A 27,704-nucleotide genomic window follows, 5' to 3' on the forward strand; every position below is an offset into this window, starting at 1 on the left:
TTGAAATGTTTTACGTGACCCCTGAATCAGGTTACTGAATGTCACCCCTTAAACGATGTTTTTTGGGCGGGTATCATCTCAGAATAACATCGTTTTCTCCCTGACAATCATCTTTTAAACTGCACCATTGGAAAAAGTATTGACTCTTATCTGTGTTTAAATTGTGAGCAAAGAAAAACATGCATGGAAGTGATACTAATTTGTTTTAGGTTTGTTGAGGTGAAAGTCAAGTATTTTCAAAGTCTAATCAAGATTATAGCTCTTCAATGTTTCTTCAGTGCATTACATTATCACATGTTGACTAAGAAACATGCCACTTTCAGAATGTTTTTTTTTGTATCAACCAGTTTGAAATATTTTCTTTATTTCTATCTGAAACCATTAGAGAACATACAAACTTCAAAGGTTTATGAGAACATGTTCCTTTTCACTTCTCCTACATAATAATTTATCTTTCACCTTACTGTAGGTACAATGGTTACACTCTGGGACAAAATGAAACTAAGGTTATAGAATGTGCGTATATGGAATGATTCTCAAATGATTTTATTACCCTGTCCAATGTCTGCCTAAAATATTTTTGAACCATTGATGAGATGCATGTTGACAACTATAAAAAAAATAATGTAACCTAAAAAGTGTTTGAACATCTTTGAAAATGAGTACAGTCGTGCCCCGTTTATCCGAACCTCAGATATCCGGAAAACTCGCCTTCCGAATGAAAATTCCTTAAGACAAATTCACAACGTTGTAAAATTACCCACTTATCCGGAAATCCGGTTTCTGTAACCGGATGGTAATTTTTACATACAAAACGCTAAATTATATGCATTTTTTTTCGTTTATCCGGATGGATGAGCACCTGTCAGTATGTTTATAAACGCATTTTACTGAGTGACCTTGCGTGCCCTAACCTAAAAGAAAGTCGGCAGTCTTTGAAGCATGAGAGGATTAACTACCTGTAATTAGCAAGGTGACACTGACTTAAACCTTTTGTGATTGGCAAGGCTAGACGTCCCCGTTGTTTTGGTAGTGACTTTAGTCCGGAAGTTTATGTTAGGTACAGGAACAATGCGAAAGTGTGGATGACATGTATGTCTTTTTACATATAGTCTGTGGTTCAGATATCCGGAAATTCGTTTATCTGGACAATTTCAAGAAAAACACAAGTGTCCGGATAATCGGGGCACGACTGTATACTTCTAACTCAATTTATCAAATTCAAGAGGACATGGGGATCATTGCACAATGAATTTTGTTCCTTCAACTACAAATAACCAACCCTGGTATTGGCAATATCTACAAGCAAAGCAATAAAGTGTCACTGCTACTCAAATGCTAAATGACCATTTGACAGAAATTGATATTCTTGCATAAGAAACATAAGAATTCTGCAACAATGAATTTATCCTGAGAATGTCCCTTAACAAAACTAGATGCCATGCATGCTAATGATATACAGACTCAGTAAATGAAGTTCTATAAGTAAACACGAGCCTTCCTCAATCTCCAAATGATAACAACCCATTGTTTCTTTATGTTATTTAATCAACACTAAAAATGATGTGGTTTTCTTGAATGTGGTCAACATAGTGAGTTTGAGGCCATGACTGTCCACAACCAAACACATATTACAAAGTCAGTCTGATACTTTACAGTTGGGAAAATATGTCAGTGACAATGATACCTCCCCTCTGTGGAAGAGAGACCTCTATATTGTCTAACATCTCACCAGGGAGTCATTGCTGATTGTCCCAGCATTCTGGGCCAACCTCCAGGTGGTCTCGAACTGTATGTCATTGGCTCACTATTCAACGTAGGGGGTATAAGCCTGTCTGATTGGCTCAAATTCAGTACCACAGTATCTGTATAACATCTCCATTCTATGTAATGAATGTTGCAATTTCATATATAATTTTAATTAAATATTTTGATGTAGACAACATATTCAAAATTATCTCCCATAATCAGTATAACATATCCAATTGGCAATGATGTATGTATTAGTGAGTCTCATTAGAGGATACACTATACACTGTATAACCATAAGTGTCAAGTTTACCAACAGCTGCAGAAGAAGACCAAAGCATGGAGATGAAATCATGGACCCCTACTTCCGTACCAACTGTTTCCAGGTTGATAATCCACAATTTCAAATATAGTCCTGACACTGAAGACAACTTAACCCTTTTTTATTCTGCCAGTGATATTTGATCTCTCAGTTTGAAATTCTGAAAGACCCATCATACACAGTTGGTGGTTACATTCAGCTGTGAGAAAGCAATATATTACTCCTTCTTTCTGAGGAAAAAAAACATAAGTTATCCTACAAAGTCTTACAAAGTTTATTAATACAATCAATCACATTTTATTACAAATTACCAAAATACGAAATCTGCAAACAACCTAGGATTTTCTAAAGACACAAACAAATTACTTTGAAGCATGGAAGAGGTTTTTTTCAAGTAATGTAGCATAGCTGACCTGGTATATATATTTCTGACAAAAGCATCTAACCTTACAAAAGCACTTCAGTTCCATCATTACAGTGCTGGCAGTCTGGTTACAAGATCATGATGGCCCTCTGTTCAACTGCCATTGGATCTTAGCAGACATTACAAATCCCTCGATGCCAATTATGTTCACTTTCCACTAACCGATTTAGTCACCCAAAATCCCAGAGATACCTCCAATATGTCTCATGCCTATCTTCCCCAACAAGCTAGTCTCGCTCTAACTGTTTCATTTGTTCCCATCTATCTACATGTCACTGTCAACAGCTAATCGGACCACCTATACTGAGTGTTGCCAATGTACATTACCACTAACTAGCAAGAATACTACATCTTAAATTGAAACTATATAATGATTTAACCTTTTCACTATCAATAGTAAACTCATTGACTATTGCTATGTACAGTGTGAATGAATGTTGCATTTCATTTTATCACTAATTGTCACCATGGACTGTATCACTGATACTGTTTTGCACCAAAGCACTGTTCCTACTGTCATCAGTGGTAACATGTATAACTTGAAGTCTGTTATCTACTGATATGATCCCTCTGCTCAAAAAGATTAAGTCATTAAACCATTTCCATTTAGCTGGAGAGTTAAATTCATGAATATCTTTCAGTAAGGTTATGATCTCTTCAAGAATAATTGAATAAGAGAACATTCCAAAGCATACATTTATGATAATTTTCAAGCCATTTTGCATAAGAATCTAATGAGATATATTGTTGATTTTATCAACAATGATTAAAAAGCCCTATTTAGAAAATAAGTGCTTGCGATAGCATTTCCTCTTGCCCATGTCAGGACATTCAACACTGCACAAGCCTTACTCTTTTACTTAAGCTCCAACATGCCCAGCAATTACCCGTTACTGTGATAGACTCAGTAATGATAGGGGTCTTCAATTTCTAAATTGGTTCATTGAAATTTTACCAGCAATTGAGTAGTGCTGCCTCTGGGACTATCATGAGGGATAAAGAGAGATAAACCCTGTCAGCGATTTTGTCTCAAAGGAATACCCAAATTTGCATTTTCCATGTCTGCTTGTCATTGATACAGTACCATTAGTCATCAAAGATTTATCAAAGATATGTTTCATAATTTCAGCAAGAAATAACATTTTAATGTGAAGCAATGGAAATGTTTATTGTGTCTTCTTTCCCTGGTAAAAAATCACCCAAATTGTCATGATGAGTGTTTGATCACTCACGGCAGACATTCTTGATATCCAATTCAAAATGAAAGTGTTTTTTCCCATGCAATGTAACAACTACCATTGATGAAACACAATTTTCTTAATCAGTTGCTTGTCATGCTAATCATGGTCCTATTGATGACCCCAAATTTGGTTATAGAATTTCTATCGCATACTCAAGAGATAAGTCCAAGTCAAAATCCTCCCAAACTGGAGCCTCCTCAGCACCTTTAACAGAAGCCATGGTACACAATGATCCTGCTGATATCCCCTAGAGTAAACTGGCCAAGTCGACCGACCAATGACCAGAGCAGTTACAAATGCTCTATTTCTCATGGGTTCATGTTTTGATGCCATTACCTACGATGGGGTCAGTGATCTCGATCTCTGTGCTATGAAGTGTTCTGATGGCAAATCGATTCAGTGATTTGTGACGTGAATGTAGAGATTTGATTTCCATAAATCAGACATGAAAGAGATACATAAAGGTATTGCATGCCTGACAAGATTTATGAAGATACTGTATGACGATACTGTCAATGATTACATTTGATAGTCATGATTGTTTTTGGCCCTGCTCATATCATATAGTGAAATGGTTAACTGTGAGATGGAATGAGAATGCTCAGTGGTACACTTTAAAGTAGAAGTGAAGTTGTAAACTCATCAAACTAAATCTAACAACTGCCATATGCTCAAAAGTTGCAAGTGAAACAATAATAACAAATTGATGTTTTAAAGCTGATTAAGATGTTAGTTTTCATCTTTGATGTGTTCTTAATAATCTTTTCAGATTTTCCCTTCATGTCTTCTGTTATCAGAAATTTGGAAATAAGGAGCTCCATGAATAATATTTTTATGTCAAAAGTTGTTTTACTGAAAACATCATCTCAATCATATCCTGTGTGCTTCCTAGTTTTTTTGTATTGCTAATTCTTCTGATGATTCTTGTTTTTTCAAATGCAAGATGGTGGCTACTGCCCCAGCAAGTGTATGGTCTATATTTAACCTTGTTAAGAATAAATAACATAACAGACCAAACAAATATGAAACTACCGGTAATTACAGAAATATAACTCATTACCATACACAGATGTAGAAAAACACCACTAAAATATTAGCAAGGTAAATCACTTTCATACAAAAACAAGCAGGTGTGGTTAATTCCTCAGTAATCATGAGGTATAGTGTGTAAAGGGATCAGGGAAAAATGGAAATGGGGAACTAATTTCATATTCCCACCTGTCCATTCTCACCTCGTAAACAAACACACAGCATGTGCAGGACAACAGAAACCCAGTTCAATTATTGTGGAGATAAATGCATGGTAATTAGAGGCTCCAATTCATATAGTTAATGACACATGATAAGTTTACAGCAGAACCCTGCCTCCCCAGTAATTGGACCTATACAGGATGGTCACACTTTCCTTACCACTACACTTCATCAAAAAGTGTGAACAATATACCTCAAATGACCCTCTATATGCTTTTGACAACTCTGAATAGTTCATCTAGGCTTTGCTTTCCCATGAACTCTGCTTTTGTTTGAACAAAAGCTTTCATGCAGTAGGACGATATATAACCTTCCTGGAGAGCTTTTGGTGGAACCATTGTGGCTTGAATACGAGGGATCATCAGTTCATAAAATGAGAACTGTGTCATGGAAATATATTCCATGTCAAGGACTGTATTCTTCATCTCAATCCTAGCATTAAATTTTTGTCTCCACCATCCCTCAACTGATAATTAACCAGCTTTGTGAAGAAACAGCATGTATAAAAAGACCAACTGTTCCGTCCCCCTAATCTGACAGCTCTACAACGTGTGGTAAGACTACAATATGTCTGAAGAAACAGCCATAGCAATTCTCACAATAATCCAATCAAGAGGAACCTGGAGAGTGGGTCAGCCCCTGATGTGTATGGAACACATGGATTACCTCTTATTTCTCAATCACAGTCCCACTTACTCACACCCCATTCAGCTCTCCCTATTGAAAATGAGGTTAGTTGCTTGGACAATCTCTTTTCAGACTCCATACCATCACCTACACTGACAGAGTTGGTTAAAATCCCTCATTGATTATATACAAGTAAAAAATGTATCCTCACAAATGCCCCACTAATAAACCTGAAAATTATTTTTTAGAGTAAATCCGATATTGGCAAATATGATGAGCCCAATCAGATCTATGAAGAACGTCATATTAACACCAACTGACAAATCTTGCCCTACAGCCATCTTTCAGATTATATGGTTACCAGGGTTTAGACTGAAAATACTACCCTAGTTGCATGCTTAGGCACTGAAATGTTCCTTAATCTTGTTTATTAAGCTGGATTCATACATTCTTTTGTAACCATCACTGATAACTGATCTTTAGAAAAATGCAAATGATTGTGTTAGGCTTATTGGTACTTTCTTTGATCCTTCAGTCAAATCATAAAAATTAAACTGAAGTAATTCATAATTCTGCAGAAATAATAAGCCTAGCAAATCCAGAATCTCAACAGGAATATCTTAGTGCTATCAATCTATAGTTTTCATCACTCTTGCATCAACTTTCATAACAGGAAAGGTGACAAGTCAGTAGTTACAGAGAGGAGGCACTGAGTTTCAAGTTTATATTTTTCATCGCCTTTAAAATAACCTTTCTAACACAATTGGTGGCTTGTATTAAGTTTCCAAAATGTTATGAGGTAGTAACACAAAATGATCAATGTTATGGTCAGAAAAAAACCTGCCAAATGGCAGAGACTCCTATTACACAAACACAGCGCCAATAGACCAAATCACCTTGACGACCGTTGTAATCTGTATCCAGGGATCACTTCACATATCCTTCTGTTGTAAATTGGACAATTTCTCCATAAACTACCTAAGTCCTCCATTCAACTTGCTGTGTGGAATTTTTTTCTCTTCCATCTTTTGTAGTGTGGGTTGTGGGTTGCATTAACCTGTGAAAAGTTGCAACTCACCAAATACTTGGGGAATGAAATATTTTACACTCAGTTAATTTTGGATATTTGTGGTCGTAAGAAAAGCATAAGTGAGGACTACTTGAGCCATTAAGCCTGCCTTTGAACCACTGTATAGACTAGCCGTTTTCAGGGGGAAAACATGAAAATGGACATTTCTTTCAGCCAGAAAAATAAATCTTCAATCTTCAGTACTTTGGGAGAATGTTTTATGGCTATGTCTCACCAGTGTAGTTCACAAGGGTTTCAGAAGTATGCACCAACATCGCACTTTCTTAACATCTTTTTCATGTACAAACCAATATCCAATGATTTTATTTTCACCTTCAAAGATAGAGTAACCTATTAGATTTCTTACACCTTCATTGAGGGCTATTAATCACACAACCATACATGAAATCAGGCTGTAACATCTTAAAAAGAAATGCCAGAAAAGAAATCGCACTAAATTCAAACATTAACAGTTCGACATTAAAAGACAAGAACACATTTTGCACATTTTTTCACTGTTCCATTCAAAATTAAACAACTAATAACTCCATAGAACAGCCTTTTTCAGTTTACATTATCGACCCCTACAATTAAACCCTATGAGGCTGGAAGCAGCACATTCCTTAAGTATTCATAATGTTGGTAATAACAAATCCTGCACATTAACCACTCCTGCACACCTAATCCATTGATTCTGTTCAACAGCTTGCTCCGATGACTGTACAAATACTTGTGAGACACAGACAAGATTAACGATGGCCCCTGCTATGGGTGAAGACTGACCAGCCTTGGAAAGACCCTAGGTGTAGCAGGCAGACGCCAAAGCCCTCCATCTTAATTGATTCTAGGTGAGGATCTGCCATTGCCAAGTTACCAGTCATTACAGGCTGATTTATAGGCAGAATAAAACAAAGGGCAAGGCAGGGAGAGTGAGGTGAGATAGGTGGGGCTGCTATCAAGGCCTTACTGACTGCAGCTTTTCAGCTTCTGGACCTCCTAGATCCTCTTGAATCATAGATCCTGGCTCTTCTAATGGTGGACTGGGATGGATGGACTTATCAGAATGGAAAGTGGAGATCATAAACATAGCATGTCACGATAGGCTTAGTTAGTAATACTAGCCATGTGGATCATTCTCAACATTAATAAATTAAAGGGTGTTTTGTGGTAGCCATGTTTGTGAAGGCATGTGCCCAGGATGTGATAGGGATATGTCATAACACACTATCATCTATTATTTATTGATTTTGTTGAATTTGGTCAGATATTTTAATTATTAGTTTAGGTAGCAGAACCTACATTTTCACATCGCTATGTTAGTTCAATGTTGCATAATTTTACCTGTTGGAGTTTTACATGATTATCAAGAAGCTGACTACATGATGGATTAATACCATTCGCCTATAAAACGTATAATGAATCAAATTCAATGACATGAATTTCATCACTCATAGGAAATTTGAATCACATGTTAATATCATCAGAATGATTATAAAGGTACCCACTCAACACTGTTGATTAAGACCATATTAACCCACGACACATTTGGTGAGTATACAAAGAAATCCTGAACATGATTAAATCAAAATGTGATATTAATGTTCCATGATGGCTGCCTTTCAGAACAACATCTATAAAAAGCAAATCTTGTCAGATAACCTGTATCAAGTGTCACGTAATCGAATTAGACAGAGCGATTATCCAAACAGACATTACACAGGGCACCAATAACCACAACACCACTGTTCTATATCTGGACAAGAATAATTCCATGAATCTGAAGTACCTGAGGAACTCTGCAACACTTCCCAGCAAAATGAGTATGGAGCCTAAGATCGAGCCATAATTGATTTCATAGAAAACTGTCATAATGAAACTATCGGCCACTGGCAAATCATCCTTTCAGGCCTTCACGTCAGAGGTCCCGAATCAGTCCATGCTGTAATAAGTTCGACACATTTAATAGTCTAATAACATCCATCAATCCAGGATAAAACTGCTTTCACGGAACTCAAGTAGGCTTGCATCCGATGACTGTACAATACATTTGTACTGGCTACAATGGCTGACTGGATTATTGGCACTTTGAAGTTGAAATGGGTTGGCAATTTTATTGTGAAGCACTTGTAGCTGAGAAGGAAGTGTTCTGGTCTCGAGGTGACTTCATGGTGGGGGGAGGGCTGCTTGCTGTTGGAGGATGGAATCAAGTGGAGGAGGAGAAAACTGTGCAAATAATCAGACCATCAATTGCATAAAGACTATGAAATTGTTATTTTATATTTTTCAATGTACGTTTTGTATTTCCTAAAGACCTGATCACCATAGTGTGTCAGTCGCTTCCAGGGAAAGTGACTCTATGCCTCTTTCACCTTTTTTTTATTATTCGCAACTTTAAAAAATGTGTTTCCTTTGACTGTCATTACAGATGAAGATTAAAATGTTCAATGATTTGGAGCATTAACTGAATTATCCTTTTCAGATACAGGTTGTGTATCATCTGCATCCAGATGGCAAGAAACATATAAGACTGCAAGAACATAACCCAGTACAATTACTATTTCAAAACACTTACTAGTTTAGAAGGCTGTTTTGAACCTAGCCTAAATTATTACACTTTGACAAAAATCTGAATGAGTGAGTTTAGGTTAAGACAATATATCACAACATGTCAGCCTGACATGTAATCAGGGCAAACCATGATGCAAACCCATAGGTTTCTAGCAAGCCCAAGAGACTTAACTCTGCAGTTACTTGCGGCACCTTAGACAACCAGGCCATCCATGTGCCCACATTTCAGTCCAAAGGTCAATTGACAACTCCAACAACTTGATCACTTAGTAATCATCTTTAATTTCAGTATCGAGACCAAGACTAATAAGATGAAGTGAGCAGTGGACATGGCATATGCTACAATACTTGTAGCCGTGGAGGGATCAGGCACGCCCTGAACTGTACGTGACTCCCTCCATTCAACACTATCTTAATTGTGACCACCCCTTCCAGCTCGTAATTGCCAACTGCAATTAAAACAAACAGAAATCAGATCTTGTGAGCCGCCACTGGCGCAGGTTATCAGTCTGTATCAACACAACCAGATTACAAAAGTAACGGTCAGTGGTCAGTATCAGAACTCTATCATACTGTTGGGCTTTTTCTGTGAGAAAATTCATGCTAGGATGTGTTGCTTGATTTTATGATTGGATTTATCTGTGATCTGTTGCCATGATTTCTTGCCAAATGTGGGAATTATGTGTATGTCTATTGTATGATGTACTACAAATCTGATCCTGGTCGATAAACTTGAGAATGATAGCTTCCTGTTTGTCATAAAGACTAAGGCTACAGACTTCTGTTTGGATACTTCTATAAAATACTACAAAGAAGATTCTTCAAAGTGATGCTATCAGCAACTGTTGAAAACCATTAAACAGCAGATAACAGAAAATTAATCTTCATTTTCTGAATGTTTCTACAATTTCAAGGTCAGTCCATGGTCACCTAGTGCAAACCCTCCCCTGCCCAATCAACAGATCATCACTGTTACTACTTTGGATTCATCAGTTCCCTTTTAATTCAAGACATTTCATAAAAGCTATTCAACAAATTTGAAAATTCAGTGCCTAAAATCCACATTTAAAATCCACATTAAAGACATTCTCAGAGTATCCACCGATAAGGAAATTACACTTAATTCAATAACTCCTGGAGATTATTTGTGAATGGTAGAAATAATTTCAAGGTTGAAAGAGCAGCAGTGGTCATAAAAGATCGTATGGTGAGAAGAAACTGATAACAGCAATCAAGATTGGTTTTATTGCTTGGACATGATGGTCAACTGGTCATGGTCTCTTCCTGTTCCTAATTAGTAAACAGCTGGGCATCTTTAATCAACAAACAGATATGTGGCCAGAGTGGAAATTATTCCTTGAAGAAATCTACTTGACGTTTCCTATTAATCACAATATAATCACCATCATTGATCAGATAAGCTAACCAATCACAACAATCAGACATATAGTCTGGCTGGGAAACTAATAAACTCTTCTCGATCCACTGAAGAAGGAAATTTGTTTGATTTTATCACTGAATCTGTTATAGATGAATGATCTAAACATGGTAAGTCTGAAAATAATTCAATACATTAGGTGATAACTGTATCCAATTCAGTTACAAGTAGCCCTGAAATATTATGTAAGTCCATGGAGATTAATATAGCGATGAACAAGTGCCTCTTGACTAAATTATGTTTTACTTGTATGACTAAATACTTTAAAGAACCTGATTTCCTTTCTACAAGGGTTGCTATGTTTATTGGTTTCACAGAAGTGATGAAAACAAATTATCTTTATTATCTGTAACAAGTTTTATCAGGATATTTGCATCATGGCAGGGAGGCTATTAGTGATGTAATACAATTTCATAAAGGCAACAGGAAGTGTATTTGGGCAATTCAGTACAACTCTCATCAGATTCACAACTCATATTCCCTTGGGGATGAAGTTTATTTGTTGACAAGAATATATCCAAAAGAAAAAATCCCATGTTCGTTAGAAAATCAAACTATTGCACTTCCTGCAACAGTTTTGATTGATGCAAAACACAAATAAAACCATCCACTTCTAGCAATCATATCTGCTTCCCTCCAGACTGATATACATCTAGTAATAATCATCGTATCATATCTTTATGGCATGTAGACACTATAAATATTATCATTTCATTATTGCCATAAAATTGTACAATATATCTGTCATAACCAATCATGGTGATCCTAAATAAACAACCAGCAAGCCTGATGGTGTCTGTCAAGTCTTGTGGATTCCGACAGATAGAATTATTGAAATCTACTCATTAACATTTTATTACCTGATAAGATATACCAATGTCTAATCAGCATGGTAGCTGTACAGCACATGGCTAGTATCAATCAAGGATATATCCTCCATTGAGGGAGACAGATGCTGACAAGGGAGATTGTCCAGTGTATGATATTCAATGATAAACAGGCCAACCAAAATACATTAATATATGGCTGGAATTTTGGAATATTTTGCAATCAAACACAACACATAAACGAAATATGTAATACATTAAACTCAAGACATACCAGATTTAGAAATGCAAGAGTGAAGTAACATGTAGGTGATGTGTGCACATTGATGGGAGCTCCTTGCTTGTCACAAGAAACATAGCTACCTTCACAGGAAATATGTGTACACCAAAAGAAGCACCTCACAAAGATAAGAAAAGACAAGGTTTCTCTCCAACATTTACAATCCAGACATACATGCTTTTGTTTCCTAATAGAAATGATTTTTAACTACTAAACAACGTCCAAAAGAAACTCCTACCAGGACAGGGGTTGATGAGTTACCTCTGTTGTGTAGTCACCTGAATGGGTGTCTATAAACGGAGTCTTATTTATGAGGATGCAAACACACATATTTCTGAATGCTGGATTGTCTTGTATTCGATGCAGATAGTATTATCATGAGCAAAGCCATCAGATAACAATGCTTTTTGCTGTTCTTGAGTGCTGGGTGTTACACAGTGTAGACATTCTGCCCATTTTGGATCCTGTGTGAAATGTCATTGGTTTGTTTGATACAGAAACCAGTTGTACAGCAGTTTGTATGAGCAATGGGCAACAAGGTTTGAGCCTATTTCAAAGGTTGGCAGTTGTGACAAACCATTTTGTGAAACAAGGAGTTCCCAGGAACTTGGTTGTGTGTCTACTGAATGTGTCTTTCTTATCTGTGTTGAATGTATAGGAAATGATGAATATAGTGGAGATCATGAGATGCAAAATTTAGGAAAATAGGTTTAGTTAATCCCTCAATTATATTGAGCATTCCTTGAGGATTATTTCATAGTTTGTTATGGTCATCTCTGTTAGTTTGTAATAACTCGGTCATAAAAGTTGTGCATATAACAATTCAAAAAGAGTCCAAACTCCTGTCTAATTGGTGAGTATCACTTTACTTCAGTTGGTATTGCTTCGATCCAGCAATATCACAGCAGCAAAACAAACAGTGGGCCTTACACTTGCCAAGCACTTTGTGGATTCAAACACTCACCTACCCCACCCATCTTATGTTGAACCTAGACATAGGACTATCACATTATCATTTCTCTGTACAAGCAGATTGTGCACTGATTCTTTTTATAAACCAACATTATTTCTTTATGACCATTGCAATTTTTCTTGCAATTAGTGATTTTATTTATGATACCCATCCACAGAGGGTCTGTGGCAAAAACTTACACCAAGTTCCTTCTCAGCAGGAGTGTGTTCCAACTGTTTGGCATCAAACGCTGTCTGTGTCACTGGGAGGTCCAGCCATGAAATTTTACTACTGTGATAGTGAAGGGCTGGCGACTATAAGTAATTGGTAGTGTGTGTACAAGATGCAGGCGGTCAGACTGGGGTATGCAAGCCGATGGGGCAAGAGACATCGTGTGGCTTCGCACCTCTTTGGCGCCAGTGTGATGGGCCAACAACATGATGTTATGATAGGCCTATCAGCACTCTGCCACGATAAACAAGGCTGAACTGCTAATATTACTTGTGAGTGAAATTCATCACCAGTAGATACTGCAAAAGGCATAAGATAAATACTCCTGGTGTCAAAGGGCTGTTATCTGTGTGTGTGCTACTGGAACCAGCGCTGACACCAGTGCCTCATGTCCAGGCTGACAATTGCCCTGATTAGTGATGTTTGGGCAAGCCAGTGCGCCATCTACATGTCATCGTTAGACAGGAAACGAGCCTTCACTTGATGTATCCTTGTGCTCTTGTAGAGACCACTGATGAATTCTTAGCCCAGCTTATACTTGTCCTTAGGCATGAATGATGAAATCTACCTCTTCGGCTGTATGAAAGCACATTTTCATGAAGTTGTGCTACAAGCAACTATATTTATATGTGCTTATTGAGACTTCAGTAGACCTTAAAAGTTTAATAGATACTTGGACATAATATTTTCCAGTTCTTATATTTTCAAGGACCCTGTGGGAATTCTGGCAATGGATAGCTCACCAGCTACCTATGCTGATTGTAAGAAGTGACTTAATGGATTGGGTGGTCAGACCTGGTGACTATGTTGATTGTTGTCTATGTTACCTGTCAGCTTGGAATGTTGCCAACAATATGGATCATTGGATTATCTAATGTAGATGGAATAATTCTTAGTAGAAACAAACATTTTTACCTGTATAGCTTCAACAAGAGCTTTATCAATGGGTGAAGAGTTAGCCAAGTGGAAAAAGGACTTCCTTTCTTAAAACAATTATGCATCCACCAATAATGTGTTTTTCCATGATTTTATGATTTGGGTTGTGATTCACCAATCTCATTTCCAATATCTTGGATCCATATCTGTATTGACATTACTTTCACCAGAGAAGCATATGCGACTTAAGTCCCTTTTATTTCCAGTTATCTCTTCTTATAGTCACATCCTTGTATACAAGAACCTCACATTTTTTATCACAAGAATCCTATCAGCTGCCTGAATGATCACCTCACAATCTCATCAGCCAATCCCAAATCAAACCCTCCACAAATATGCAGCAATGATACAGTAATCTAAATCAACAGCAAGCGCCATGACCCTCATCCAGTGCATACTGTCACTGTACCAAGCATATACGATGCTATGACACAAGACGAATGGTCCAGAATCTGATAACAGACAGGTTATAGCCTGTAAGGCACCACAGAGCAATCGCAGCAATTTTTCATAGATCATACCATGATGCCTCCAGTGCTGATTCCTCCAGGACAAAGACTGTGAACCATATGACACCAGTCCAGAGTGGCTGAGGCTCCACCTTATCAGAATTGTTGAAAGCTTCAACTACATTTTTGGCCATAATTGACTTTGTGGCTCTCTCAACATCATAAATCACAGTCCAGTGCTTGGGTAGCTAACACCAGTCACAAGTTCCCTAACTGTTTTTTGTGTCTACTACTGTTATCGACACTTCAAGACTCTGTCGAAAAATTGTTGACAGGGAAAACAAGCTCCAAAGTTTATTTGGTTGCTTGAAAAACAAATTGACGTGTGGAGGTTGTCTGATGCTTATCTCCTCTGCACTATTTGGAGATCTTAATCTGCTAATGCAACAATTTAGATTTCACCCTGCTGTGAACTGAAGCACTGGACTGTGGCAATTTGCTGCTACTCATAGTTTTCTGCAATGGTAACCTGTCTACTGGAATCCAACACATTACCAGGCAAGGGGAGGTATACTGACTGACATGAAGCAGAGGTATTGGTGGGAATGTCAGGTGCAATGTTAAAACTGTTGTATTATGATAATAAAATACTTGATCAAACCAGAAGTGGTTTTTTTCACATTTTAATTAATAGTATTTTTCATGAAGCATGAAAGATGCATTGAGCTTTTGTTAATATATATGTTTACAGATAACAATTCAAAGTGAATCTAGTAGATTCCAAAATTCTTGCTTAAATCTGTGACTTTATTCTTATAAATTTCAAACCTCTGTGTTTTGGGTGCAAATTGTCAAAATTTACATCTATAATCAAATTTATCAGATTAAATACCAGAATAGAAATATTTACTTACTCCAGATGTGAGAGAACCAACTACATTCATGATCCTAAAATGAAACTTTTTGTTATATTTTCCGTTTGAAACATATTTAACATTCAGATGCTACAAAACCCGTTATTCTTAGTCCTATAATACTGGATTAAACTGGAGACATTTTCATATAGTATTTTTAACACCAAGACTTTTTGCCTACTGCTACTTTTTCTAAATATTAAAGGTATCTTTATGTCATGAGAGCATCCAGTGTATGAGAAATAGGTCAAAAAGAAAGAGAATGCAAAGAGCAATACAATCATCCGAAGGCAATGTACACACACATTCATCTAAATGGGAGGAGATTCATCACAATAGGCACAGAAATAATCACCAATAGCATGCAAAAATAAACACCTAGCATCTTTTCAGCTTTTAATACTGTCTGATAGCAATCTAACTAAATACTGGAGGCTATCCTGCTTTGAGTGAATAAAAGAAGTTTACATTTCACATAGTGTGAGAATGGCCTAACACCATAGGGTATGTCGTGGGTCTGTGAAGCTTGGCTGGTGTTTGTGGCTGGTGTTTTGTTGCAGTTGGATCTAGGACAATGCTTCAGGAGGCCAGGAATATTGGCTAATGTAGTGTAAAATACTCCAGGATCCCACATTTCAATGGCCGTGACAAAAGAGCTACATGAGAGGGTATTGAAGATGTCAGTATTTTTTGTGGCGTAAAATAAATTAATGCTATTAATGAGATACGGATGTTAAAGATTTTATGTCAGACTGAAATACAATTGGCTGAGTATCTGTTCATGATTCAAGCAGATGGATGATATGTAGGCCTTTGTTAGATGGGGCGAAACATCAGTGAGGGATATGAATAATATGCATAATATTATATTTGTCCCATCTCTTTATTTATTGTACTATCATGACGATGAAATATTATTATTGTAGAACTGAATTTGTTTCGTACCACTGTGTTATGATAGAAGGCTATAAACCATTGATCCTGATCACCAGATCCACTTATTCTTCTCTTACAACAAGCGTTGTTCCTCTTCTTTTTATCCAGAAAATTCTTTATGTTCATCAAATATCATCTTCTAAAATGCCAATCAAGCATCTAGCAGTAGGTTTAATTATTTGTTTTAAATGAATAAAAACAAAAGGAACAACATGCTAGCATCAAGCTTCTTCTAATCCACCATCTAGTGGTGCTGACTAGTGTGGATTATCAATATCATCCCAATATTATCAGTGCTGTGTTAATCTAAACTTTGTTATGTAACTTAGACAATGTAACTGTGAAGAGGGACATGGTCTTTTGTAAACATGGTCTAGAAGTTGCACTTAATATAGCCATTGTTGCTTCATGTTTAGGGTAATCATTATCTTATTGCTTGATATATGTAATAAAATTTGAGTTTAGGGGACAAAAAAAAGGTTTGAAGACTTGATTGAAACTTGCTGGAACTGCCTATTTGCTTCATCATTGTGCCCCTTTAAAATATCCAGCACCATCCATACCATTGCTGTGGCTTAATATCAGTCCTCTGCCTCTCTCTAACAGATTACGTAAGTCACTCATCTGAAACAAACTGTCCCATGAAAATGGATTCCTTTGAGAAAATAAAGATACTTTTTTTCTTTTTTAATTGGATGAATAATGTGTAAAAAAAGTGATTTTGTCTGTAGCTTGATATACTTCAAAGCTTCCTAGACATTTCCATTAATGACGTTTCACAGTATAAAAATATTAATATGTCTACATAACTGAGAGGGTGCTCATGTTCATCTGAACCCTGTAATCAAATACAAGCTGAGACCATCACAAGTTGATTTGCTGGTGTCAAGTCTGTCTCAGATATACTCAAACTACCAACTTACTGTAATTGGAGTAAATTGTCAGTCTAGTGGTAAATGTTGTCTGCAGTAAATTTGAAGCCACTTATTGATTTCCTTATTTGAAACCAACTCGATGATATCAAGTAAAAGCAATTAAACATGTACATAGATGGGTAGCTATCATTTCTTCAATGTAATGGTACCCCAGAGCAAAGACTGTCTGGTGGATAAATGAATAAAATGAATGAATAACAATATTACTTGCCAACTTCAAAATTATCTTAAATTGATGCCGTCTGCTAGTTATATATTGATGACTGTCAGCAGAAGAAAGGAAATTTGTTGGAAGTATCAACCTTCAACCCTATGTTAAGAACTCTCCATATAATATTTGCTCATCAACAGAGAACTGAACTGTAACCTGAAAAAAGTGTTGTTGTTATTTTGTTTGTGGGGGGTGGGTTGGTTGAAATTAGAGGGGTTGGTTGAAATTTCTTCCTGGCTTTGCTGTCAGATTTGGCTGTATTAGTACAGAACAGGAAAAACACCCTGTTTAGGAGCTCAACAGTATGCATGGACAGCAGGAGACTCTCTGTCTGGGAGAAGAGGGGAGTCAGTGATATAATGGTAGGGTGTATTGTGAGTCGCAGTTAAAGACCCTTGCAGCCATTACAAAAGACACAAAAATTGAATTATCCATCCATGAAAACATGGCGCATGACAAGATGTGTTGACAGGAATTAACAACGACAGTGATGATGTGTTTGAAAGGTACATCAATATGTTGTCTTTAAAGCCCTACTATTACAAGGACTCCATGCAGACAGATCCAGCCTCTCGTTCCTTGTTTCAAACATTCTCTGTACACTTCATTTGTATTTAGGCGCCACTGTTCAGGAGCATGCTGATTTGCAGCTTCTGTAGTACAAAGGTGGATTTCTGGTTGCCAGACAACTTGTCAATTTGAAAATCAGTTTTGTGAGATGAAAAATAATTTTCAAAATATTTATTGATTTCAGATGTCGAAACTTGATCTGGATGATATTCCACATTCATTAACACACTATCACGCAGATGTAGTAATTTCACTTTATTACATGCTCAGAAATATTAATATCATTTCAATTGACCTTATTTCATCTGGTTGCAATTTGATCATTCAAATATCATGATGACATTTAAAAATGAAAAACAATAAGACCATCCCAAACATGCATTCTTAAATAACACATCATTTAAGTTTTTCACAATCATAATAATGATGGTAACATAAATGAACATAAACATATTTGAAATAAAAAAGAATCGAGGATCAGTCAGTTGTTAATATTGATCTTTGGTTACAATTGATTTCTTTCTACTAATCATTGACATTTATGGTTATTAAATATTTTGTGCCTTTTGATAAGTATCATGTTACTATTTTATTATCTTAAACACTCACCAAGTTTATACTTTCTTTTACTCTGATGGAGTTACAGGCAATTGCTCATCAAGATATAGGAGTGGTTATCGTTATAAGGTGATCCTTCTATCAATCATTTAAACATCACTATATTATGTCTGACGAGGTGGTATCCAAAAGATTAATGTTCTAACAGTTAGCGATAAATCTCCATAGGCACTGCCATGAATCTGGGAAATATTAAACATAGGCATAAACGTGATGATCTGCTCATAAAAGATTATTTGTACGAGCCTTGGGGCCAATAAAAGTAAATCTCCAACCATGATCTGACAAGATCCTCTACTCCCATGGCTGGGATCATAGCAACAAAATTCATCTTCATCAATTGCATGGCAAACATGCTGGGAGTCAGGAGCTAACTCTGCACATAAATAAACAAATATCCAATAAATATTGAATTTTAAATTCCATTACTTGGACAAATTTTAACCTGTCTGTGATCTTTCATACAATGAGAAATTGAGGAGATGGGTCTACATGTTAAAATTGGATTTCTTATGTCGATAAAATCCTAAAATCAAATAACCTGTTGAGTTTAACTTGAACATTAATGCTAGTGGTGTTTTACAGTCATCATGAAAGGTTTAAAATGGAACTTAATGACTACTATTGCAGACTGATGACATGCTTACGCTTGGAATGAATTAAAAACTGGTGAAAGATTTGAAAATTTCATAAATTTTGATAAACATGCTTCCTAATACTTTTGGATTCATGCTGTGAGATGACCCAGCAATCTATGCACATTGTTAAAAAGTAAATTAATGGAATGAGTGGTAAGGCTTAGTCATTTGCTTGATTGGATGTCATTTTGACTGAAAGTGTTGGCCTCTGCTCATAATATCAATCCCTGGTTTGTTTCGTCCAGACTCGATTACCTACAGTTGTCTGTCATATTAGTTGTCAGATCAGTTGTTGGTCTGATTCTGCTTTGGAAAAAAGGTCATCTTTCCATATTTTCACTCATCTGAGGGAAAATGTAATCAAAGTGAAAATCATGATCTCCTTTCTTAAGTCTTGTCTTGATGACTATTTACAGTTATCATTCACCAAGGATGAAAGGAAATGCTGGGTTGATCTGGTTACCAGAAACAAACCTCATTTTCCTATTCACTCCACCTATTGAGTACACGGATACAAGAGGCATGATTACTGTCATATTGTACAATATTGTAATGGTACCCATTTGTAGGACACTGAAAACTCAGACAAGCTCACTGCTTACTGATACTGATCTGCTAAGTAACATGAGCACTAAAACTATCCTAACTCATAGTCATATGCTTCACCACAGAGTTAAAATAGTTTTGTGCTTAGATTGCTTTGGGAATGAGGATCTGGGAATTACAAAGGTTACTACTTCCCCTGAAGACACAAGAAACATGATCTTCCCCTGAAGACACAAGAAACATGATCTATCTTGTTTGCTGTTACATGAAACCAATGCAAGGTAATGTTGTTACACATCCAATTTGATTTGATATTGCAAATGTCAGTGCTGAAATGACTGCAAGAATGATCTGACTGCTTCCCAATTTGATTGCAGGCATGCAGACCTGATTATGTTGTCATTTCCATTGGTACCAAGGGAAAGGACACAGTGTGAACCACTTTCAAATACCAATAGGATTTAGTCTGGAATAATATTGAAAATGTGATCTGGTATGTTATATGTTTCTCTACAGTCAATCCAACTTGTTTAAGACACTTGTTCTTTTCAATACCTACCACACCATCTAACCACTAGGTAACACAGGCACTTAACACCAGTCTGCAATTGTTCAAGACCATTATTTGACTACATGAATGTAGACTCTGGAATAAGCTACATGAGTCATGTGTTGTATGTTTGATGATGTGAATGCAGTCGTGATCTTTGGCTGTCTGTAAATCAGATCTCTCCACGTAAAGCTGATGGTCTGATAGCCTATTGATTTGCTGTCAGGAAATGGTTTTATTTCAATATCAGACCTACACAAGACAAATCAGAGTCAGTTGGTAAAGACAGCAGGGTCTGGGGGAGATGATGCTGACTCCTGGCACTACAAATATCTTCTGTTGCACATCACCTTATTCAAGACCATGATCTTCAACCATTGATTCCCTCAATGGTCTCAAAGATGGTGATGTGCAATAGAAGATATCTTCTGTCTTTCCTTCTGAAGGGTTTCATTGTATCATGCTGAGCCATGTTATACAGAGACATCCTACTGAAGGGTTTCCTTGAATCATGCTATCATTACAGGCACACCCAAGGGAAGGGTTTCCATACAGGCTTTCTGCAAGGCACCACTTTCCAGGAACATGTTCTGATGGATTAATGAGCCACAAGAATATTTTCTTCTTAAGAAGGCAGCAACTCCATCAAAAGGGGTACTATTTTCAAGCAAAGCAAGATGCACATACCCTCAAGATCATATAGGCCAACAGTTTGAAGGACTAAACAGTTTGATAGGAAAGACCTGGAGAGAACCAATTCTTTTTAAACGCCAGCACCTAGAATACCAATCTCTTCTAATAAATGCTCTACACACCAAACACCCATGAAAGGATTAATACTTCCTAAACAGCCACCACTTCCAAAGCGATTCATACTAAAAAAATGGCCTACACCTAAAGGTCAAACACAGGGTTTTACACAGACTTTGAAAAATGGGAGTCATGGTGACTCATAGTATGAATTTTGGGATTCATTTTGTAATATTTGGGAGTTATGAAAATTTCAGTATAATATTTCTTTTTGTAAATCAAAAAGCAAGAGTTTTGCAAAGATTTTGTTGTTCTGTGTTGTATTGTCATTTATATGATTAGTTAATAAATATTATATTTTTTACTGTTCAGTTCAATCATAACAAACACCAGTATACTGAACAAATAATCACACTTGTGATTTATTCATAGTAACTTTCAGTTATTAACATGAACTGAAAGAAATATCTGATGAAGACCTTTAATAAGTCTATTTACTGACAACTGACAACATTTGTGAACTTTGTGACAAGTTATCACTTGCAAAGGTGAGTCCCCACGAATCACTTAATTGGCATGATATTTGTATTAATCATTCTCAGTATGTAACTGTGTATGTCACACCACCAAATGCAACTACAGCATAGTTCAATTCAAACAGCCAGGATTACTGTCTCCTCTAAGTTCTCTGGAACAATCTGACAGCCCTGTCAAACTATCACTCTTTGCTTATCAAATCGATTTTATTGAACTGAATTCTGAGGGTTACTAATAAACCATGCACCAAGCTTGACTTGTATTGTAATAATTTGAGAGTCTTTTACAAAATTGTTGCTTCAAATATGCAGGAATCACGTGTCATGTAAAACCCTGCAAACACCTTCAACATCATGAAGCAGGGGAAAGATCTGTCCACATCATGACACGGAAATATTTCCAATTCTTTTATTCTCGATCTTTGGCAAATAAAAGCTAGTCTTGACACACCAACCTTGCACAACAAGCCAGTTTACATGTATACATACAATAATGAAAGGGAAACCAACATCATACTGTGCTCATATCAGTGTTTACATGTACAACATACAATTACTGCAGATTAGAAATTCCTGCCAATGTATTCAGGTATTTCAGTTTTGATGCGTTATCTTTGAATTGCAGATACCAAATCTTGGAATCCTCATTCTGAATAGCATCACTTTTAAGGCTTCTTATAATCCCCATTAACATTGTCCACATGCTGTGAAGGGAAGCAGAAACACTACAACATAGACACCATGGTAGGAGCATCATGAATGTAAGCTTGGAAGACTAACATTCAAGAGGCTCTATTAGGCTGCACTAAGCAGTGCTAAGAGACCCACAATTGAATATTCATGAGGAATGGGTGGGTATTTAGGAAAAAAACCAAGACATGTTTCTTTCACAGCATAAAAACACACAATATTTTTCTAGGACTTCAAGGAGCTAACGAATCCAATTTCACAATGCATTTCTGCTGATAGAAAGAAAAAGGAAACAGAGGGGATATGACTGGAAACTGTCGTGTGTGTGTGTGTGTATGTGTGTGTGTGTGAGAGAGAGAGAGAGAGAGGGAGGAGAGAGAGAGGGAGGGAGGGAGTAGGCTGTTGGTAGGGATCATGAAGAGTAGAGAGGGTGGTGGGGAGTAGATAGGTTTGGAGTCAAATTAGTTTTTTTACCGCATCTTCTGGAACATTTACATTTAGTGACAACCAACCCTCCTCTATCCAGAATTCTCAATTTCTCCATCATATTTCTGAACATAAACTGATGACATCCCTACAGCCAATATTTGTAGCTAAATGTAGGGAAAGGTATGTGCCATGAACACAGAGATGGAGATAGACAGCAGATTTAACCAGTCATGGGACAGGAATGATTTGCTGCCTTCAAGGGTATAAACTTTGATAACAGTCTTCACTTCAGTTCTTCAGCTGTAAACAAATGTGGGTGTTCTATATTCATTAGGGTGCCTGTAGCATTTCTCCCTGTCAACAGATCTTCTGATCACATGACAAATGAAAATTGGCGATTTTGTTCCAATAATGAGATGTTGATCATTAACTGATGACTGTGAATTATTAATCTGAGCGTGAGATATCTGTCATAACATAGTTAAATACTCATAAAAATCAAAGAGAGTGAAAGCTTTGATGTGCATGGGATATTTATTCTATTTCTCATTCAAAATTGCTTGCTTAAAATGCAGGCCACTTTTTTATGTTTCTGCTGACATTATTTAGATTTTATTTTTTACGGCTAATTTATCATTTCTTTTAGGTTGATGGTTTTTACAACAGTCCATCAATTGAAATTTAGGGATTTGCATCCCAACCTCTTTCTTCGATGAGTGATGGTCAACACTTTAACATAGAGGTCACAAATGGGTTTGATCATAAAACAAATTTATTTTTAAATTGATAATACAATAGACATTTTAACATTTTCCATTCAAAATTGTCTCAACTAGTGAACTAATAAAAACAAAATCAAGAAAAAGAGTCACTTTGTGAAGCAATGAACGATAAATTCATGATAATCAACTTATCTTTATTGCATAAGATTATTCATGAAAAATACCATTATGCTATCTGTTTAGATTATGATGATTAAGCTGAGAAAATTGCAGTAGTCTGGTAGGTCTGGTATCAATCTTTGATGAATGTAGAGATTATCCACTGTGTTATTGCATGTAGATAAATCACGTCTATTTATGACAGGCACAATGCCCATCCTTTGATCAAGGACACATGAACCATGAATGTATTATTGATTATCATAAACTTTGACAGATAAGCATCATATATTGCCAATAACTCTCACAGAGTACATAATGTTTGACTTATCAAACTATCGAACCAGTTGCTTATTTATCCCTCATTTTGACCACTATCACACCCAACAATCAAACCATCAGAAAAGACTTGAAATTTGCATTGACTCCTGGGCTTTCCTGAAAGGGGACATTAGAAACAGGATGGCCAGGTGGAAAGGTGTTTGCGGAGATAAAGCCAAGACTTGGTCTGACTGGTCAGCAAACAAGTGGGGAAAGTAGCTTCAACATGGCTGGCGCCAAAGGGGTGCAATCATGCCATCTTAACTAATAGCTAGACAGTTGTGTGTTGACTTTGTGATTACACGGTCAATCTGAGTAGATTGGTTGTAGAAGTGAGCAGTGTTACTTCACACCCCTATTTGTCCCTAGAATTAGAGTGTGGTCAAGAGTTGGTCCTAGGTGTCTGTCCAGATATACTTGTTCCACATTGCCAAATACTTTAAAGACTAATTCCATACCCTTAAGGCTTTAACTGGAGCAATGTAAAAACTTCACAGGAACTTTGAATTTTGTACTTGTAGTATTGGTTTCTCACGGTTAAGGAAACTGTTTAAAAATAATCCAGATGACTGCCATTGCAACATTTCTACAGAAGTTGGCCTTTAGATCATTAACTCATTAATCTAAGTAACCTACTTATTTTTATCTTGCTGACAAATAGTGTGAATCTACACAATGCAGCAGAATGAGCATCATCCAATACTCCATGAAGAAAACACAAGTCAAACCAAAAGGGCATTCTCATCACTGTACAACAATACAATGCCATTTTCAGCTACATCATGGTGGCCTGTTAATGTTTAAGACCAGGCAACAATCCATGCCATCAGCGGACAGAGTAGACTAACAACTACTCTCTGAAATAAACATATTTTACAGAAAAACAACAGTTCATAATAAAAATAAAAAGATATAATGAAAAGGAGTCCTGAAACTATCTTCATCCTGAAACTGTCGACATCTGGACTTACCACATAATCTAGACTTGCATGGGCTTCCTTGGATATGTTTGTTTCAGGGTCTGTATGACAGGCTAAGGACAAAGCAACAAATCAGCTAGCTAGAACTTTTTAACCACTCTATCCTGCATTTAATCAAAATTATAACCAACATGGGATGCTGTGGATCTTTTTTGACCAGGAACCTGATCACCAACACAAAGACCTGTTCATTATGTTTAAAAGGATTTTAAAGTTTTTGTCTGGACTTGCACGCTATCTCCCAACCACAAAGGAACTAATTCTCCACAATGCCCCCTGCACTTTCACATACATACAGTTTGAGATCTAGATGAGTAGTTAACCCAATAGAGTCAATCACATTACATTGCCATCACAACCACAAGTCCCATTCATGATCTGGACATTTTCAAACCTGAAGTATTATTGAGTTAAATTTCAAATACTCCTTGCATGAACAGCCCTACAGCAACATTAAAAGTATGCATTCTACTGAACATTTGCTAAGGTTCAAAATAGTCATCCTGAGTCAAAGATGTGGTCCTTAGCAAATGTTGAGCAGTATACACAGATATGTCCCTTGGGATTGAAAAAAACTACATGCCCAACAGTCTCCAACAACCACTCAGTAGCAACAATAAACGTTTATGGCTAGCAGACTCTATTCACACTGCAACTTTTCCTGGTTGTCTAGACTGCCATATTAACTCTCCAGTACGGATTTGTCTATTCAGGCCTATACCTACAGGAGAGCTCACTACAATTAAATTTTACCACTGTTCAGAATCAGGTTTTTTACTCAAAAGGATATTTGTCTGTCTGGCATAACTGTTCAAACAGACAGCCCTCGACCTTAGTCACTGTCAAAGTTAAGAGATTATAAATATTTAACCTGGCATATCCATTTTATACAAGTGGTATGTCTACTACTTCTAGCCTTCTGCTGCTGGGTCAAGACCTCATAGCCATGTATCAGTTATTGGCAATTGTGGCAATTTTTTCCACCTTCTTTCACAGCTGTGTCTGGGCAAGCCTAACTGAATTGTTTTGTATCTACATGGCGATGTCATGACTGCTCGTTGCCCTGCACCCTTGTGTGTGGAGAAGGCGTAAGTTGGTGTTATATGTCGTCTCTGTCTAAGTGGTTCCTGACATTTGGATCAAGCTGATATGGTGAATGAGACTGTTTGATATCAAACATGGTGAACCCACACTGATCAGTATTTGGTTTCAAATTAACAATGTTCACTATGCATTACTAAAGCAAATCTGAAACTTTGCGTGAAAATAATTGGATCAGTCAACACTTATTTGGCAAACATGTTTTGACACATTTCAACAAAGAGTGTCTTGTGCTTTGTTTGCAACAAGGATGAGGAAGAAATGGATAAAGCATGTCGATATTTTCACACAAATTCAAGTGTCAGGCCACAAAAACACCACCATAATTGGTCAAATATGCAACTCGAAGCAGATCCATAAGGTTTTGGCTTTGGCACAATCAGCACATTAAAATGCAAACAGAAGCCATGCTGAGATTCTGCAACACCACAGACACCTCATGTGTCTCTTTCTCACTCCGACACCTGCCAATGACATCCTCACCACGAACATAGCATGGTGAATCATAATCCCTACAAAGCCATATTTGACAAATCTTGTTTTTCACTTGCCCCCTCTGACCACTTGTTACCCATAATGCCGTGGGGTGAGGTTGTAACAGGTGCAACCAGCACTCATCCAATATGCAGCCTTAATTCCATATTCTTCCGCCTATAATGAAAACATCCATCTTCTTTGTATCAAATCCCTGACCAATTCATGCATTAAGAACATAAAGGCGAGTGTCCTCGGCTATTGGCCGGTCATTAAATGATGGCCGAACTGACACTATGAGGTCAGTGGTGGTTTGTTTTATGAAGAAGCGTGAGTCAGGGTGGAGAGTGAGTAATGTAATTAAACCTCCAAACTTCTAAAGACAGGGTCGAATATTTCTTGACGACTATGCCACTCTCCTGATTAATCTTCCACAGGTCCCTGATAAGACTCTGATTAGTGATCCTATTGCCACCTCCAGACATTGCCGAAATGCTGACATCCATAAACAGCCTCTGTTTTCAGAAATTAACCGTTATTTGAGACTATTATCATAACAGAATCTGTCTGTGGTTAGGAATGTGGTAATGTTGGTCAATTCCATTATTCATACACTTTCTGTGCTATCCAAACACAAATGCCAGCTCAGTTTATTTGGATATTCCCCTGTTCATGAAAGGAGAAAATAATGAGGATCTAATGGAAATTCCACAAGTTTTGATGTAATGACATGACATAAGTGAGTGGAAGAGATTTTCAAGCATGACAACTGTTGAGAACAACATACAACACAATAGCAAAGATTCCTATATCCCCAAGCATGAAGGTCTGCAGCAGACACAGGGCTCCCTTCACGTCGCTGGAATTCCTAAGCTGACCAGTGTTGATCTTAATAAACCAGGAACCAGGGACTAAGCCAATGATCGGCAGTATTTGTGTAATAAACAAGTAAAGGTGGTGGCAAATACTGTAAATCATTCAGGAAGTACTGCTGACTATGCAGTATATATTCCATATATTTTAATCATTGAATAACATCAGTTAGTTTTATAATAATTTCAAGGTTTATTCTTGCTATAACATATTCTCTTCGATACTTATACTCATACACATTCTCATTTGTCAGATATCTAACATCATCTCACAATAAACTTGGGCAAATCAAGACAACATGATTGTGAACGTATAAGCCTTTTAACTTTTTGTTATCATCTGACCAATAACTGTTGGACTGAAAGCATTGTTATGTTACAATGTAAT

The 27,704-nt window shown here is 36.8% G+C and overlaps 1 protein-coding gene and 1 long non-coding RNA gene across 3 annotated transcripts in view; both read right to left on the reverse strand.

Annotated features, from left to right (window-relative positions):
- Positions 1-27,704, reverse strand: part of LOC124289707 (E3 ubiquitin-protein ligase TRIM9-like) — a 189,592-nt gene that overhangs the window by 135,562 nt on the left and 26,326 nt on the right. The gene's annotated exons all lie outside the window — the stretch shown is intronic.
- Positions 1,092-22,404, reverse strand: LOC124289708. Its single transcript, XR_006901736.1, has 3 exons — positions 22,393-22,404; positions 20,089-20,090; positions 1,092-1,199 (listed from the first exon to the last, which is right to left on the reverse strand). It is a non-coding gene; the product is annotated as an uncharacterized LOC124289708 (long non-coding RNA).

Source organism: Haliotis rubra, unplaced genomic scaffold, assembly GCF_003918875.1.
Source record: "Haliotis rubra isolate DU_JTF1 unplaced genomic scaffold, ASM391887v1 Scf447, whole genome shotgun sequence".
In the NCBI taxonomy this organism is placed as follows: Eukaryota; Metazoa; Mollusca; class Gastropoda; order Lepetellida; family Haliotidae; genus Haliotis; species Haliotis rubra.